At 39.2% G+C, this 19,635-nt stretch overlaps 1 pseudogene; it reads left to right on the top strand.

The window, feature by feature from the left end:
• Window positions 1–19,635, top strand: part of LOC124805259 — a 70,953-nt pseudogene that overhangs the window by 13,233 nt on the left and 38,085 nt on the right.

Raw genomic sequence — 19,635 nt, 5'->3', positions numbered from 1 at the left:
TCACATAGCCAGTAATTTGGACAGCAGCCATTGCATTTGTGTTTTGTTAAGGCCTATCGCTGTGCCTTATTCTGAAGGGCTCCGTGATGTTATCTTTTAACAAGATAATGTAAGACTACACATCACCTGAGCTGTACTGAGCTACCTCGATACAGAGAGTGTTCCACTGTTGCCGTATCCAGCATTTTCTTCAAATCTGTCACCTGTGTAGAACGTCTGTTCACTGGATGCCAAGAGATGGCTATGCCACCAGTCGCCAGCCACCAGTCGCCAGCCACTACAGTTGATGAACTCTGACATATGACATACAGTTGAGTAGCATGAAATGATGTACCCATGGCTGTAATCCAACCTCGATTTGATATCCAGTGTGATGAGAGCTGTTCTGCTGTTCCAGTTTAATACTGAAATTCATATATTATTTTTATGCTATCCTAACCAGATTGGACTGTGGTGTCATACAGCATAAAATATCTTACAACATGTTGAATCAGTGATGAGAAGTGTAGAACAGCCAGCAGGGGAAAGATGTTGGCAATGAGACAGCTTTTATGTAGAACAGCAGTACAGTGTTTCACAGTGCATAATGCTTCCGCAGATTGAGAACAAAATGTGTGGTTTGCTTTCATCCATTTTCACAAACATAGCCTTGAAAAATAATGTTGACATTACTGTGCATTTCACTCTGAGGCATATTGCACTCTGAGAATGTTCATCGAATTCAGTTACTTTGTATTATATTTCAGTAACAGTGACATAATAGCAAATTGGACTGTATGAGTTTTTGTGGATTTTTTTTTCCAGAGACACCCTAACATTTCTTCAGATTTATTTAATTTGGGTATAAATCCTTTCAAAATGTTGAACATAAAATGTAGCTATCTGCTGATTTAACATCTTGCTGAGTATACCAGTACAATGTTTTGTTGTAACAAATAGTTCAATGTATTTTACACACTTATAAACTTATTTATACAGTTATAGTAATTTATACCATTACATTAATGTTGTACCTTAATGTTCTGGAAGACGATATTATAAGGAGCCTCATACTTTTCCTGGATGATAGAGTTGTCTATAATGAATTATTGCCTGAAAAAAATCTGCACAAATTTGAGTCAGATCATAACATTTCAAATTGGTCCAAAGATAGGCAACTGAGTTTAAGTTTTCAGAAATGTAAATTGGAGCACATCACAAAACAAATAAAAGACAGTATTGTATGACTACATTATCAAATAATCACAGTTTTAATTGGTCAACTCATACAAATATCTGGATGAAATGAAATGGTGACATAGACTCACTTGTAGGCAAAGCAGAATGCAGACTTCAATTCATTGGTAAGATACTGGAAAATGTAATCAGTCTATAGAGGACATTGCTTACAAAATACTTGTGTGGCCCATTCTAGAATATTGCTTAAGTATGACTCATAACAAATAAGGCTAATGGCAGACATTGAATGTATACAAAATAGTGTAGCATGATTGATCATAGATTTATTTGATGCATGGGAGAGCATCAAGACGCTACTAAAAATTGGAAATGCCAGACAAGTGAAGATAGACGCCAAATATATGACAAAACCCAACTTATGAAATTTCAGGAACCTGTATTAAGTGAGGTATTTAGGGATTATACAATAACCGCATATGTATCACTCCTATAGGGACCATGAAGGCAAGATTAATTACAGCATGCACAGAACCATTTAAAGAATCATTCTTCCCACACTCCACATGAGCATTGAATGGGGAAAAACCATAATGTGTGGTACAACAATGTACTTTGTCGTACAACCCACAGTGGTTTATACAGTGTGCATGGAGACATGGAATCAGTTGACAGTAGCTGGGTAATGGTTCATATTGGTTCCCATTTCCCTGTTGCAGTAGGTGATCTCACGCCTCTAATTATTTTTTCATTGCTATCTTAACTTGCATTCTTCAATTCAGTTTATTAACCCTTCTTATCTCTTTGTATTAGGGCAAATGTACAGTTAACTTTTAAGGAATTTGTATTTTCAATTTATCAACTGGAGGTTTGTTTCATATGCAGCAGCAATGTTACAAATTATTTGTTTCAGTTTCTTTAGAATAATTTGCTGTTTCACAGGTGCCTTGAAGAAAATAAAAGATCTCAAAAGTGTCTTAATGACAACCGATGGCCTCATGTTGACAAGACAGCTGGTTGCCTTGCAGAGGGCAGGGCTTGACGGTCTGAACATCAGCTTAGACACCCTGCAGTCCCAACGCTACAACCAGATCACGAGGAGGAAAGGCTGGGAGCGTGTCATGGCTGGCATAGATCTAGCCTTGCAACTTGAATACGACCCTGTGAAGGTATTACTAGTGCAGCTGTCATCGCATGCAGACTTTCATAAGCAAAAGATATAAATCTGTTGTTAAGAATATCAATACAAGAATCACCATTTTAAAGCAGTACGCCCTCACCCTCGCCCCCATCCCCACTCCCACCCTCACCCCTGTCTCCACACTGCAGCTGTAAGTGAAGGAAGGTATATTAAGACAGAAGAAGTAAATTTTAGCTGACGATGCTAACAGTTTCATAGTTTATACAACATAAAAAAGTATGCCTTGCAAGTTTACCAATTAAATATCTTATATTTTCCTCCCAAGAGAGTCTTATGAGACTCAAGATCTTTACAGTTTCTCTTTTTTTCTTTTGTGTCTTTAGTTTAAAATAAGTTTCCTCTATTGTGGTGTTGTTTTGAAAAAATACTCGATTGTTTGGAAAAATTATTCTTAATTCTGTAGTCACACTTTTGTTGTGTCTAAGTACTACTGGTTTCAGTAGCAAGTACCAGCATCAGTTCATCTTATTATCAAAAATTTCTTTGCAAAATAAAAGCTGACCACTGTGGCCAAGCGGTTCTAGGTACTTAAGTCCGGAACCGTGCTGCTGCTAACGGTCGCGGGTTCGAATCCTGCCTTAGGCAGGGATGTCCTTAGGTTAGTTAGGTTTAAGTAGTTCTAAGTCTGGGGGACTGATGACCTCAGACGTTAAGTCCCATACTGCTTAGAGGCATTTGAACCATTTTGCAAAATAAAAAGCTTCTGTACAACTGCAAACTAGACATACCATTTTCAGGGTGCAGTTCACATCTATTGAAAGCACAACAGTGACCTTTACTTTTAGTAGATAAGACACCTACTGGGGTAAGTGACTTGATGACTGCACACAAGAAGTTGTCATTTATTCCATATGTAGCTCCCATGCAGACTCATATTTTGTATTAGTTTGTGCTTACTCTTCCAAAAGGTTAAACCTTGTCTCTGCAGCCACAGCTTCCTCTCTTCAGCAGTTGTCTTCATCTCCATGTGTGAAGAAAATCCCATTCATTGATCATATTGTTTAAGTAGGATGTTCTCAGTCATCCCCTTGTTTTCTTACCTACGATCTTGCCTTCAGAAATGTGTTTTAAAAGATTATCGTCTCCAGTTAAGTGTCCAGTGTATTTTGCTTTGCCCTGGCCTATAACTTTCAGTGGTTCTTTCTTCTCTCCTATTTCCTTTAATTTTTCTGTCAATGCAGCTAGTTCTTGTACTTCTCCTCCAGAACCACATTTCAGCAGGTTTGAGGTGAGCTTCCTTTGGCTTTTCTAATGTACAGATTTTGCATCTGTGTGTCAGAACACTCCACACAAAGGTCTTTACAAATATTTTCTTAATGTGGAAGCTGATATGTTTATTCAGTTGCAGCTTCTTCTTATTTTGGAAGGAACTCTTCACCTGTGCTTTTCTTTTCTTGAATGCCTTGAAATATTGATTGTTTTCTTGCAAAATGCTACTGAGATAGTGAATTTCAGTTCCTTTCTTGAGTTGCTCATTGCCTGTTCTTGTGTCAGTCCTACCTCCACCTCCTTTCTTGTCTGTAGCCATAACTTTTGTCTTCTTTGTATTCATTTTTAGCTTTAGTTTTACCACTTCTTGATTTAAGGCCTGAAACATTTTATTTAGTTCCTACTCTGATTTACTATTGCAATGTCGTCAATCTGCAGTGTATATGCATGCAATTAAGTTTCCATATCGACATCATGCTCCAAAAACCACTTAACTGTGTGTGGCAGGGGGTACGTCTCATGCCACCAACTGATCCCCTCTGCCTTGTTCCACTTGTGAACAGTGCTTGGGAAGAGTGACTGTCAGTACGCTTCTGTATTATCTCTAACTTCTCAAATTTTCTTCTCGTGATCATTTTGTGAATTGTATATGAGAGAAACTATTATGTTGTCAGACTCTTCTCGGAAACTACTCTCTCGAAATTTGGGTAGTAAATCTTTCCGTGATGCACAACTGCTCTCTTATGGCATCTACCACTGGAGTTGCTGAGCATATCTGTAATGATGTCACAGCGACTAAATGATCCTGTGACAAAACACTCCGCACTTCATTGGATCTTCTTTCTCTCTTCTGTCAGTCCTACTGGGTAAGGACACAGAGGTAATTTACATTCACTTAAGATTCTTCCTGTGAATCTTAGTCTGGCATCTGCTTTTCTATTGCTGTTTTATGTGGTCGTTCCACTTTAAGGTTGCTCTGGATAGTTACTTCTAGATATTTTATGGTAGATTCTGTTTCCAGCAATTTGTCATTAATAGTGTAGTTGTACAGTATTGGCAGTATTGGATTTCTTTCCCTGTGTGTGTGTGTGTGTGTGTGTGTGTGTGTGTGTGTGTGTGTGATATGTTACATTTATTTATGTGCAGGGTCAACTGCCAGAGCCTGCATCATTCACCAATCCTCTGCAGGTCATTGTGCAAATTGATACTGTCTTCTGTTGTTGCTACTTTCTGATGGACAATTGTAGTACCTGTAAACAATATTAAGGAGCCTCTGACACTTTCTACTGGATCATTTATATACATTGTAAATGTAATGGTCCTATCGCATTTCCTTGGAGTGTTCCAGAAATTACCTTTTGATTCTATTAAGGAGCCTCTGACACTTTCTACTGGATCATTTATATACATTGTAAATGTAATGGTCCTATCGCATTTCCTTGGAGTGTTCCAGAAATTACCTTTTGATTCTTGTCATCTTTTCTTTGTTGTTGTTATTACTTCCTTGATGAACATATTAAGGAAGTAAGGTGACAGAAGGCACTCGTCTCTCACTGCCCTTCTGGTTTTCCTTCTTTCATATCCGGTTCAGTACTCTGACTTTTGTATATACTCAAAATTAATCATCTGTCCTTCCACTTTGGACATTACTTTAAGGAATGATGATATAATGGTAATCTGTTTATTAAACAATATTTTAAAGATACACTATGCTTTCTGATCATATAGTGGCTTGATGATGGAATTTGATACTGAAATTAGTAATCATTAGACAAAATAAAAGTGAAGCTATAATAAAAGACTGTAATATTTTGGATCATGTCAGTTGTTGTTCCAAACAACAGCACGTCAGGAATAGGTTCAAATGGCTCTGAGCACTATGCGACTTAACTTCTGAGGTCATCAGTCGCCTAGAACTTAGAACTAATTAAACCTAACTAACCTAAGGACATCACACACATCCATGCCCGAGGCAGGATTCGAACCTGCGAACGTAGCGGTCATTCTGTTCCAGACTGTAGCGCCTAGAACCGCACGGCCACTCCGGCTGTCCAGGAATAGGTACTAAATTATTTGTCCGCTGATGACCTCACAGCTTAGAACACTAAAACACAAATGTTAATTGTTTGTTATGTGCCCTGGTAGAGTTTACGACTGTTTACAGTTCACGATTGGCTGTTGGAGATTCGGCGTTAATCACATAGTGTATTTAGTGCACAGTGCAGAAAAAGGTAGAGTCCAGAAAAGTAAACAAGTGTAAAGGCAAAAGTTTCATGACAGGATGTTGTGTCACCATACTTGGAAGACAATTATAGCCAAAGACAGAAATTTAAAAGAAACTGGCTCATTTGAGCTGCGGAGACCTAGTCGAGGATTCTCAGTAGATAATTGTTAGCACAGTAGAATTTACAAAGAGACAATGTCAGTTCGTGTGAGGAAAGGTTGATTGGTAAGTACCTATCAGCTTTCTCATAAAACTCACAATTTGAAGAATACACATCAAGGAAAAGGTAGAAGTCCAACAGTGTCAAATATAGACAATAATATCGATCATCCAACAGTTTTGCAAAATCCCCAGTTGTACTTACTTTACTTACTTACTTACTTACTTACTAACTTACTCAGATTTGCTGTGTACCATACAAGGAACTGGTTTCCACTAGTTCACTCGATCAGCTGCCACGTTCTCACCTTCCTCCAAGTTTGTGTCCATGCATTGAAGATTCATTGCAAAAGTTCCAGGTGTTAAAAGGTCTTCCTGTACATCTGTATCTGTCCATTGATTTCCACAACAGTGTTGATTTTGGGATTCTTCCACCTTACATGCGTAGAACATAACCTGCAATCTTCAGTCTTCTTTCAACAATAATTTTGTGCAGGCTGTCTAGACGTCGTATTCTCAGCACTTCATCGTTTGTAACTTGGTTGGGTTAACATCTTCAGAATTCATCTCTAGCATTGTTGGTGAAAAATATGGAGACTGTGTGCTGATTTTACTGACATTTTCCAAGTCTCACACATATAAACGATAAAGGAGTACAGTCAAAGCTTTGTTGACATATTACAGACCTAATTGCCATATGGACTGATTTTCCAGTTCTGCTGGTGATTTCTGCATCTGTGACCTCATTATTACATATAAAGCTACCGAGATATGGAAATCTGTCAACATCTTGTAGTATCTTCTATTGCACTGTAATCGGGGAAGAGATGAGTAATTTCCACTTACTTCACACATTCTGTTTGCCTTATCTCTATTAATTTTCAGCCGTACACAATAGGGCATTTAATGAGAAAGCAGATAAAAATTAACTTGATGCCTTCCAAGGAGACGGTCTCTACTAAGTCTCTACTCCTTCAAGTCTGACTATGTAAGTGTAGACCAGACATGGTTTAAATTCAGAGAAATAGTATCGACATCAATTAAGATATATATACCAAATAAATTGAAAGGATACCAAATAAATTAAAAGGGTGGTGCACAAAATATGTCAAAACTCAGCTGCAGAAGCAATGAAAAAAAGCATGTCAAAGTTTAAAAGAATGCAAAATCTCCAAGATTAGTGATGTTTTACTGAAGCTCGAAACTTAGGGTGGGTTTCAGTGCAAGATGTGTTTAATAGTTCCCATAGTGAAACTTCGTTTTGAAATCTGGAAGAAAATCCAAAGAGGTTCTGGTTGCATGTGTAGTACACCAATGGCAAGACACAACCAATACCTTCACTGCGCAATAGCTGTGGTAATGTTACTGATGACAGTGCTACTAAAGCAGGGTTACTAAACACGGATTTCTGAAATTTCTTCACCAAAGACAACAAAGTAAATATTGCAGTATTCAAATCAAGAGCAACTGCAACTGTGAGTAACTTAGTAGTAGCTCTCCTCAGTGTAATAAAGCAGTTATGTTTCTTTCAGAGAATGCTGATACAATAGCTCCATTAGAAATCATATATAGCCGCTCATTTGATAAAGATCCATACCTAGAGACTGAAAAGTTGCTCAGGTCACACCAATGCTCAAGAAAGAAAAGAGGAATAACCTACTAAATAACAGACTCATATCACTAATGTTGATTTGCATTAGGATTTTGGAACATATATTGTGTTTCAATATTATGAATTATCTCAAAGATAATGATTCATTGATAAATAGCCAAGATAGATCAGAAATAACCACCTTTTAAAACACAGCTAGCTCTTTAGTCACACAAAGTAATAAGTGCTGTCGACTGGGGATCTCAAATTGATTCCATATTTGTAGATTTCCAGATGACTTTTTGAAACAGTTCCTCACAAGCATTTTCTAATCATATGGTGTATTGTCTCAGTTGTGCAACTGGATGTGTGGTTTCCTGTCAGAAAGGTCACAGTTCATAGTAATTGATGGAAAATCGTCAAGTAAAACAGAAGTGATATCTGACATTCCTCAAGGAAGTGTTATAGACCACCTGCTGTTGCCGATCTACATTAAGAATTTAAGAGAGAATCGGAGCAGTCCTCTTAGATGATGCTATCATTTACAGTCTTGCAAATCATTTACTGTCTTGTAAAGTGATCAGATGATCAAAATGAACTGGAAAATGATTTAGGCTACCTATCCATATGATGCAAAAAGTGGTAACTGACCTTAAATAATAAAAATTGTTATGTCATCCGCATGAGTAGTAAAAGGCATCTACTAAATTTTGGTTACATGATAATTCACGCAGATCTAAAGTCTGTGAAGTCTACTGAATACTTAGGAATTACATTTACAAATAAGTTAAATTGAAATGCTCACATAGATAATGCGGTGGGAAAGCAAACAAAAGACTGTGATTTAATAGTAAAACATTTAGAAGATTAGGATTACTAAAGAGACTATCTACAACTATACTTGTCTGTCCTCTTTTGGAGTATTCTGCATGGTGTGGGACCCTTACCAGGTAGGACTGACAGAGGACATCATTTAAAAGTTCAAAGAAGGGCAGCTCATTTTGTATTATTGGGAAACACGAAAGTGCATGCCACAGATATCGCATGTGAATTGGAGTGGCAGTCATTAAAGCAAAAGCATTTTGCTGGAGCAGGTTCTTAAAATTTCAATCATTAACATTCTCCTCCGAATGTGAAAATATTTTGTTAGAGCCCTGTTACATAGGGAGAAATGATCATTGTAATAAAATAAGAGAAATCAGAGCTTGTACGGAAATATTGAAGTGTTTGTTTTTCCTCAAATGCTGTAGGGGAGTGTAATGGTAGATAAATAGGTTGAGGGTGGTTCTCTGAACCCTCTGCCAGCATTTAATTGTGAATTACAGACTAGTCATGCAGATATAGATAATGTAGATAGGCTTTCAATATTATGCACTGATTCTCTAATTTTATACATTGCTCAAATACTTTCGTGGCGCTTTAAAATAACACTTTACCATTCTTCTTAATATGTATTTAGATAACCAGGTTGATAAGATGTTACAACAATACTCTCTTATTACTCCCCAGTTTTGGTTTTTATTAATGAACAAAATCACCGCAGTGTTCCATAACAATTATGGGCTGAAGTTTCCTGCTGATGGAACCAATATGATTTTCTGTGTTTCTGAGCATACAGGTTGTGTACGCTGTTTGGAGTCTGGTGTATGCTCAATCAAATGTTTTTATTGTTGTGATCTTCCATCTGAAGATTGGTTTCATGGAGTTGCCCATGCTAGCCTATCCTGTGTGACCCTCTTCACCTCTGCATAACTACTGCAGCGTACAATAACTTGAACTTGCCTACTGCAGTCAGTTTTTATTCTCCTACAGTTGTTACCCCCATTATATTCACAGATGACCACATATTGTGGAAATTGCATATTGTAATGTAGGATGCAATAATAACGTACGGAAAGTTTCTGTTGAAAATTATGAATTATTTAGGAATAAAGGAGATGGCTCACCAAAAGGCAGAAGCACTGTCTCATCGATAGGCACATGAACAAAAGGTATGTAGAATGAGATTTTCACTGTGCAGTGGAGTGTGCACTGATATGAAACTTCGTGGCAGATTAAAACTGTGTGCCGGACCAAGAGTCAAACTTGGGACCTTTGCCTTTCGTGGGCAAGTGCTCTACCATCTGAGCTATCCATGCATGACTCACGACCCTTCCTCACAGCTTTACTTCCACCAGTACCTCATCTTCTACCTTCCTAACTAAAAGGTACGTTGCTTGGCGAGCTTCCAGAATGCACTTTCTTTTTATAGCTGTAGGGAAAACATGCGCGCACACACACACACACACACACACACACACTCACTCACATGCGCATGTCTCCTTATGTTGTGGTCGCTCAACTGCCAGCTCTTTACTGGCCCACGGTGAGTGTTCTGGAGCGAGGTGGGGCTTTAGAGTGGGGTAGGATGGGGTGGGTTGAGGCAATGTGAGAGATGGAGAGAGATGGGAGGGGTTTGGAGGGAAGCATTTAGTGGCTCGTGGGAGAGTGGGGAGCCGTCTGTGGGCTAGCTAGGGGTGCAGGTAGAGGAGTCAGGCGACAGACAGCTGGGCACTCATAGACTAGGGTGTGACGTGAGATAACAGCACACAACTAGCTGATTCGGAGGGGGGGGAGAGGGGTTGAGGGGCGTGTGTGTGTGGGGGGGGGGGGGGGAGGGGGGCTGGGAGTTAACTTGGATTTAGGCCAGGAAGCAAAGGATGTGCTGTAAGTATGGCTACGAAAGTTGAGTATTCTTAAATAAGATCAGCTGGTGCCAATGTATTGGAAAGTAACTGGCACACAAAGTGCAATTGTGGCTCCTTTTTCTTTATGAATTTTAAATAGTCTGCAGAGCAAATTGAATTAGGAGGATCAGGCATTTGTGTGGGTCCAGGAAAGTAAATTGTAGAGCCAGATAAAAGGCGCGCAAGACAGGAGGGGTACTACTACTCATCACTGCTGTATCGTGCTACTAGTACGTGTCTGTGTGAGTGCACCGAGAGTTGTGTTGCCGTACATGCGTCTTTAAATTGGTCACCGACTGATCATTGCAGGCTGGCTGCTGGATTCCGTCTCTGGGAGCCAAGCGTGCAGTGCGGTCCCTGCCGTGCCATCTGCTGGCGACTCGCACATATATAAGTATGGAACAGTGCTGACTGACTCTCTGTGTGATTCTAGTTTGTAATGTGCACATCAGTGTTCTGTGTCTTGTTGAGTCCTTAGAGGCATATTGTTCGGAGGTTATTATTAAAACCATATTTGTGTGACTTGGATCACACATCAGTATTACTTGGTTAGTACATCACCACAAACATATGGACCGGGAATGAACATGCTTTGACAGTTTGCTACGTCTCTCTCTTCTAGGACTGACATGGTAGCTGCCTTGCATTTCTTAATGACTCTGACCTTGTCAACCACAAACCGAATCTTAGTACAGTCATGATTTCCCTGAAGAGATTACATGACAGCAGAGACTTGTAAAATTGTGTTACCCATTTCTCTAGCCAGTGAAGATTCATTCTATACCTTCAGATACAGTGTCATGTAGGAGTAGAACAGCAAGAAATACGTAGCTCCTCTAACAGTAATGACAGTTTATCACCTCCCAACACTACATGTGCCAATGTTTCAGTGCATTTTTGAATATGTTTGTTAACAGATTCATCAACACAACAAAAATTTACGATCTCAGTAGCATCTTATTTCTTAACTCATACTTTACTATTCATCAGAATCTTCATCGCTGCTCTTTGATTCGTCAGAGCTCCCTGCTGTACTTTGTTTTATTTCATAGTTAGAATTAGTTGAAATACCACCTACCGTATTTACTCAAATCTAAGCCGCACTCAAACCTGAAAAATGAGACTCGAAATAAAGGAAGGAAAAAAAAAAATTCCTGAATCTAAGCTGCACCTGAAATTTGAGACTCGAAGTTCAAGGGGAGAGAAAAGTTTTAGGCCGCACCTCCAAATCGAAACAAAGTCGGTCCATTGTAATATGAGACACAACTTAGGTCGAATGATTGACAATACAGCTACAGTAGTTTGGTTCGAGTCGCAAGCTTAGCAGTTAAGCTTTACCAGGTAGCCTTTGCTATGCGTCAGGCGCTCCTCCGTATTTATACTGGTACCCTTCCTTTTTCACGTGCTTCGTCTGGTTTGAATCGATTACTTATTTTGCTTTGATCTGATAAGTGCCGTTTTCCTTGTTATAGGCGTTTATGTCACTCTAAGCTGAAAATGCATTACTGTACTGTGTCATGCATTGTTTGTCGCATTCTGATAGTGCGTGTTTGCGGCCTGTCGTCGCTCGCGGCATGGCTTGGTTTTGTGCATGCTACCGCCGCTTACAATTAAAAAAAAAAAAAAAAAAAAAAAAAAAGAGAGAGAGAGAGAGAAATCATCTCATTAGCGGAACAATGGCAAGAGACTACTATTTCTTGTTACTTACACTGCTGCTTTCTTTGATAATGATCAACAAGAACCAAATAATAGACTGCGTATGATAGAACATGTTCTGAACGAGAGTTAGGCGAAAATTTTTCTCCATTTGAAAATCTTTGCGGTCGCTTCTTTAGTACATCAAATTCTGCACAGAAATTAGAGTCATCTTAGATTTAAAAATCTAGTCAGTTGCGGTGCTTCATTTCTGACTATATCACTATTAGGCATAAGAATAATACGAATATAAACATGACACGATACGTATATTCTTCCGCGTTTGCTGTTGTCTCACTCTAGTTTCGTAGTTTATTAGGCAGACAGGATTTAAATAAGATAGCAGCAAACACGAAAGAATACGTGGCAAAATGTTTATATTCGTATTACTCTTATGATGAAGAGAATACTGCATGTGATTCACATTTCATCAGGTTCCTATTAGCAACCATCTCTTCTCACAGGTAGGAAAAAATTCAGAACGTAGAGTTGGCCATATTGACAAACATCCCAAACAGTCTTGCCAGTCGGATTTTCGTAATACATTGAAGTTCTGCTACATTCGAAGATGAACAATACGGAATTTGTATTTACTTCGTTGGATAATGTATGAAAATTGTCTTCCACCTTTTTTTAAAATTTATTTACTGACGCAGAGGTTTTGGCGCCAGTATTTATCTTTGTGCCTATGAAGCATGCCTGTGTACATCTACATCTACATCTACATTGATACTCCGCAAGCCACCCAACGGTGTGTGGCGGAGGGCACTTTACGTGCCACTGTCATTACCTCCCTTTCCTGTTCCAGTCGCGTATGGTTCGCGGGAAGAACGACTGTCTGAAAGCCTCCGTGCGCGCTCTAATCTCTCTAATTTTACATTCATGATCTCCTCAGGAGGTATAAGTAGGGGGAAGCAATATATTCGATACCTCATCCAGAAACGCACCCTCTCGAAACCTGGCGAGCAAGCTACACCGCGATGCAGAGCGCCTCTCTTGCAGAGTCTGCCACTTGAGTTTATTAAACATCTCCGTAACGCTATCACGGTTACCAAATAACCCTGTGACGAAACGCGCCGCTCTTCTTTGGATCTTCTCTATCTCCTCCGTCAGACCGATCTGGTACGGATCCCACACTGATGAGCAATACTCAAGTATAGGTCGAACGAGTGTTTTGTAAGCCACCTCCTTTGTTGATGGACTACATTTTCTAAGCACTCTCCCAATGAATCTCAACCTGGTACCCGCCTTACCAACAATTAATTTTATATGATCATTCCACTTCAAATCGTTCCGCACGCATACTCCCAGATATTTTACAGAAGTAACTGCTACCAGTGTTTGTTCCGCTATCATATAATCATACAATAAAGGATCCTTCTTTCTATGTATTCGCAATACATTACATTTGTCTATGTTAAGGGTCAGTTGCCACTCCCTGCACCAAGTGCCTATCCGCTGCAGATCTTCCTGCATTTCACTACAATTTTCTAATGCTGCAACTTCTCTGTATACTACAGCATCATCCGCGAAAAGCCGCATGGAACTTCCGACACTATCTACTAAGTTATTTATATATATTGTGAAAAGCAATGGTCCCATAACACTCGCCTGTGGCACGCCAGAGGTTACTTTAACGTCTGTAGATGTTTCTCCATTGATAACAACATGCTGTGTTCTGTTTGCTAAAAACTCTTCAATCCAGCCACACAGCTGGTCTGATATTCCGTAGGCTCTTATTTTGTTTATCAGGCGACAGTGCAGAACTGTATCGAACGCCTTCCGGAAGTCAAGAAAAATAGCATCTACCTGGGAGCCTGTATCTAATATTTTCTGGGTCTCATGAACAAATAAGGCGAGTTGGGTCTCACACGATTGCTGTTTCCGGAATCCATGTTGATTCCTACATAGTAGATTCTGGGTTTCCAGAAATGACATGATACGTGAGCAAAAAACATGTTCTAAAATTCTACAAGAGATCGATGTAAGAGATATAGGTCTATAGTTTTGCGCATCTGCTCGACGACCCTTCTTGAAGACTGGGACTATCTGTGCTCTTTTCCAATCATTTGGAACCCTCCGTTCCTCTAGAGACTTGCGGTACACGGCTGTAGCGCTAAATATATTCGACGGCAGAAGTTAGTTGTGGCAGCACCTACCGACATTTTTCAGAACTTCCACTTGCTTTTCACTCGATTCTAAGCCGGAGGCAGTTTTTTGGATTACAAAAACCGGAAAAAAAGAGCAGCTTAGATTTGAGTAAATACGGTACATCCTCTCCTTTGGATTCAACTTCTTAAGTATTATCTTTCAAGTCAACACCTGCTAATCTGTGAGACCGAAATGATGAGCCATACTACTCTATTTCACTGTGCCTGTTTGTTTCATTTGTATAACATTTCATTCCATCATAGATGCTGCACTTACAGTTTCATATATGCATTGCAGCAGCAGACACAATAAAAGTAGCAATCAGCAGTGCTTAGTTTGTTGAATGGGTAAAAAATATGCCATTGTCCCAGTTCCACATATCCCCAAAATTTGATTCTGCCAAATTCTGTACTCTCTGAAATCGAATGTTTAATCCAAAGATGAAAGTGAACAAGTTTGATGCAGTATTGCTAATATTGTTTATTACTCATCTTGCTGAATGAAATGCATACCATGTCCTTTCTGAAAGGTTTGCAGAAGTAATGCACATACCAGTTTTCTAAAAACTTACATTGAGATTGTGCTCTCCTTCCTCTTGTACAAATTAGTAGAGCCCTTCGGATTACTCCACAATATGCCTCTTGGCAAGGTGGTAATGACAGTATTATGAAAAGGATGGATTGGCACTCACTGTATAGTGTAGATGTTGTGTTGCAGGCAGGGGGGGGGCAAAGAAAAAAAAAAAAACGTAAGCTTTTGGTGCAAACCCCCCCCCCCCCTTTCCCACACACACACACACACACACACACACACACACACACACAAACACACATATGCGCGCAAATGCAGATCACACATACATGACCACTGTCTCTGGCTGCTAGGGCCAGACTGGGAGCAACTGCGCATCATGGGAGAAACAACGGTCGTGTGTGTGTGTGTATATGTGTGTGTGTGTGTGTGTGTGTGTGTGTGTGTGTGTGTGTGTGTGTGTGTGTGTGTGTGTGTGTATGTGTGTGAGTGTGTGTGTTTTGTCCACTTTGGAAGAAGACTTTCTGATCGAAAGCTTACGTGTTTAGTAGTCTTTTTGTTGTGCTTGTCTGTGACCTAACATCTCCTGTATACAGTAAATAGCAATGTATCTTTTTTATAATATGGTCATTATTCCAGCCTAGATTTTCTATTGTTTGTTTCCTTTTAAGACCTTATAAAGACAGTTACTGACAATTTCTTTTTTTCTTATTGGAGAAAAGTAAAACCATATGGGGGCCAGAGTTAGATTGTAAATGAATATGGAATAGAGTATTTTTATTCTCCCTGTATGCAGTGTCACACTTCATTTCTGGCAGCACCTCCTTCTCAACACATGACTGTCCCCCACCACCTCACCATAGTCTTCAAGTTATATCCTATAGCACTTCTGGGTGCACAAATAGATGAAGGATGTAGTTTAAAACAGTATAACTAAACTTAAAAGTCAAACTGCCCTTTTATAGAGACTGCCATCATTATTTAAACATACTAAACAACATCAAAACAGTCAAAAGAATTTTTTTTCAAAAGAGCAGAAAATTGTAGTGAAATTCATGAAAGGATTGTTTTAAATTGTTATATCTTAAATCAATAAGTATGTCAGCATTTCCCAGGATTTTCTGGCTTAATTAAGACTAGGTCATGCCACCACAGTGGTCAGACAGTGGACTTGCCTTCGAGAGGACAACGGACCCGAGTCCCATCGGGCCATCAAAATTTGGGTTTTCCTTGATTTCCCTAAATGATTTAAGACAAATGCTGGGAGGGTTCCTTTGAAAAAGATGACATTCGGCTGAGGAAGCTAATTACTGTGGCAGGTCTGATGACACAGTGTTGGTGGAAGCACGAGTATTTCAGAGCACACCATTCATTGCACACTGTTAAACATAGGGCTCTGCTGTAGTCAACCCCTGTATGTTCCCATGTTGACAACACTGTTGAATTACAATTTCTGTGGCTCAGGAGCATTGAGATTGGGCAGTGAATCAATAGAAATGTGTCATCTGGTTGAATCATTCATGTTTCGCATTACACCTGCTTGACGGTTTTGTGCACATACACTGTCAACAGAGTGAATTGGTGCTTGAAAGGTGCACTTTGCTACAGACGTAGGCCAGTGGGAGCAATATTATGCTATGGAGGACATTCACCTGGTCTTCTGTGGGTCCTGTGGTAGTAACTGAAGGCTCCATAACAGCTTTGTTCTGTGTGAACATTATTGTGCACTGTCCGCACCCTGTCCCTAATGAAGGTGACATGTTTCAACAATATGACTTTCAGTGTCATGAGGCCAGAATCAAATTCACCCCTTCTGAATCTGATGGAATACATCTGCGATGCTATCAGATACTAGTTCTGCACCCAGAAACCACTGATCTCCAATTTATGGGAATTACATGACCTGTGCTTAGACATGCGGTGCTGCATAATGCTGGGAACATACCTCACATAATGCTGGGAACATACCTGAAATTTGTTGAACTTGTCCCACACAAAATCACTGCTGTATTGTGTTCCAACAGTGGACAAACACATTATCAAACAGGAGGTCATAGTGTTTTGTCTCATCAGTTTATATATTCAATGCTTGAATGAAAGGTGTGCTCTTTTCCTTTTTTCTGCCATTGCGTGTATGTGTAAATAAGGATGTTCTACCATTTGGGCTTGTTTATATGAAGGCTGTCAGTGTTACCACCTGCACAGATACTAAATGCTCCTTTTGTGAAGACCTTTTATCTTGAGCACACTTTTAACTTTGTTTCACAAATGGCAGCACAGTTTCAAGAAAGCTTCATAATTTAATGTAATAGTTAAAATAATACCTTCAGCAAAAGATGTGTGCGTTGGAGTGGGGAAAAAGATTGGAGATGTATGTAGTTTAATTTTCATAAATTGTTAAGAAGGTTAACAGCTTGGCATGCTAAGATAAATTCCCACATTCTCTAAAAAGAGAGAAAAAGATTAATTTAACAGAATCAGTGAGGTATACAAATATAACAACAGACTTGTAGAATCATTATTTTGTAGGTTAGATTAGATTAGATTCAGCTTTTGTTCCAAGACCCAAAACATGAGATGATTCTCATGGGTGAGTAACATGCCAGAAAGTATAACATAAAAAACATAAAACATTTGAATACCCTGATCATTTGTCAGGAGATTGTCAAACTAGGTGAATACAATACAAACTGGAACAGCTAATATTTTCAGAATTGATACGCTGTCAGACTGAAACATTGTTATGCACTATTAATAAATTTATCAAACAGAAAGTACATAATCTTGACTGTTATGACAAAGTGCTCTCAGAACTGAAATCTAACAGACATTCTTATTTAAGCTGGCCTAACAGCCATTGTTAAGATATTCATCTATAGAGTAGGATGAGTCTTTCAAACTCTGTTTAAACCAAGCTTTATCTGATACCAAGTTTTTAGTGGTGTCTTTCTTCCACAGATAAATTGTGTTGTAATGCGAGATTTTAATGAAGATGAAGTGTGCAGTTTTGTGGAGTTAAGAAAAGAGTAAAATGTTGATGTAAGATTTATCGAGTACATGCCTTTCAGCGGCAACAAATGGAATGATGGGAAGATGGTCTCATTTAGTGAAATGCTCCAAATAATTAGAAAGCAGTGGCCTGATTTTGATCCTCTTCCCAATGGGCCCAATGATACCTCAAAGGTACGTGCAGTATTACATATGAACATACATTGAAAATAATTTAATGTTTATGACTTACTACCAATCACAAGAATACTTCACATCTGCTGGTGGTATGAGAGATGGACTGGTTTAGTTACATATTTCTCATCCCATTGAATAAGTCTGTCCTGGCCTGGGTTTCTCTGCAGCTTTTCTGCAACTCTCCCCATTTGCTAAACCTTGACAATCCTTTTCTTTCTTCCCTTTTCCTTCCCCTTCATTGTTTCTGCCAGAAGAAGAAGCCACTGGCTCCGAAAGCTTGCACATTTCCGTAACTTTAAGGGGAGTTAGAAGGGGAAAACATTCTTGTTCTTTTTTTTGGGTTTTTATCTGATTATAAAATTTGCAATTTTCCAAATAAAATGATATGTATATTACTTATAAACTTGCGTGGGAAGTATTTTATTTTATTTTCTAAAATATAATCTACACCAGTTGAAAATGTTAAAATTTTTACATGCATTACTTCAAGACCTAATAAAATCGGTAATTTTTTATATACAGGGTAGTCCATTGATCGTGACCGGGCCAAATATCTCACGAAATAAGTGTCAAACGAAAAAACTACAAAGAACGAAATTTGTCTAGCTCGAAAGGGGAAACCAGCTGGCGCAATGGTTGGCCTGCTATAAGGCGCTGCCATAGATCAAACTGATATCAACTGTGTTTTTTAAAATAGGAACCCCATTTTTTATTACATATTCGTGTAATACGTAAAGAAATATGAATGTTTTAGTTGGACCACTTTCTTCGCTTTGTGATAGATGACGCTGTAATAGTCTCATAATTTTAGACGAACAGTTGGTAACAGGTAGGTTTTTTAAATTAAAATACAGAATGTAGGTACATTTGAACATTTTATTTCGGTTGTTCCAATGTGATACATGTACCTTTGTGAACTTATCATTTCTAAGAACGCATGCTGTTACGGCGTGATTACCTGTAAATACCACATTAATGCAATAAATGCTCAAAATGATGTCTGTCAACCTCAATGCCTTTGGCAATACGTGTAATGATATTCCTCTCAACAGTGAGTAGTTCGCCTTCCGTAATGTTCGCACATGCATTGACAATGCACTGACGCATGTTGTCAGGCATTGTCGGTGGATCACAATAGCAAATATCCTTCAACTTTCCCCACAGAAAGAAATCTGGGGACATCAGATCCGGTGAATGTGCGAGCCATGGTATGGTGCTTTGATGACCAATCCACCTGTCATGAAATATGCTATTCAATACTGCTTCAACCGCACGCAAACTATGTGCCGGACATCCATCATGTTGGAAGTACATCGCCATTCTGTCATGCAGTGAAACATCTTGTAGTAACATTGGTAGAACATTACGCAGGAAATCAGCATACATTGCACCATTTAGATTGCCATCGATAAAATGGGGGCCAATTATCCTTCCTCCCTTAATGCCACACCATACATTAACCTGCCAAGGTCGCTGCTGTTCCACTTGTCGCTGCCATCGTAGATTTTCCGTTGGCCAATAGTGCATATTATGGCGGTTTACGTTACTGCTGTTGGTGAATGATGCTTCATCGCTAAATAGAACGCATGCAAAAAATCTTTCATCGTCCCGTAATTTCTCTTGTGCCCTGTGGCAGAACTGTACATGACGTTCAAAGTCATCGCCATGCAATTCCTGGTGCATAGAAATATGGTACGGGTGCAATCGATGTTGATGTAGCCCCAGCAGCTAAAACACCTACTAGGGCATCATCATTTGTTGCAGGTCGTGGTTGGTGTTACACATG

The sequence above is a fragment of the Schistocerca piceifrons genome, chromosome 1 (genome assembly GCF_021461385.2).
Source record: "Schistocerca piceifrons isolate TAMUIC-IGC-003096 chromosome 1, iqSchPice1.1, whole genome shotgun sequence".
Lineage (NCBI taxonomy): Eukaryota > Metazoa > Arthropoda > Insecta > Orthoptera > Acrididae > Schistocerca > Schistocerca piceifrons.
This window is presented reverse-complemented; position numbering and strand designations above follow the sequence as displayed.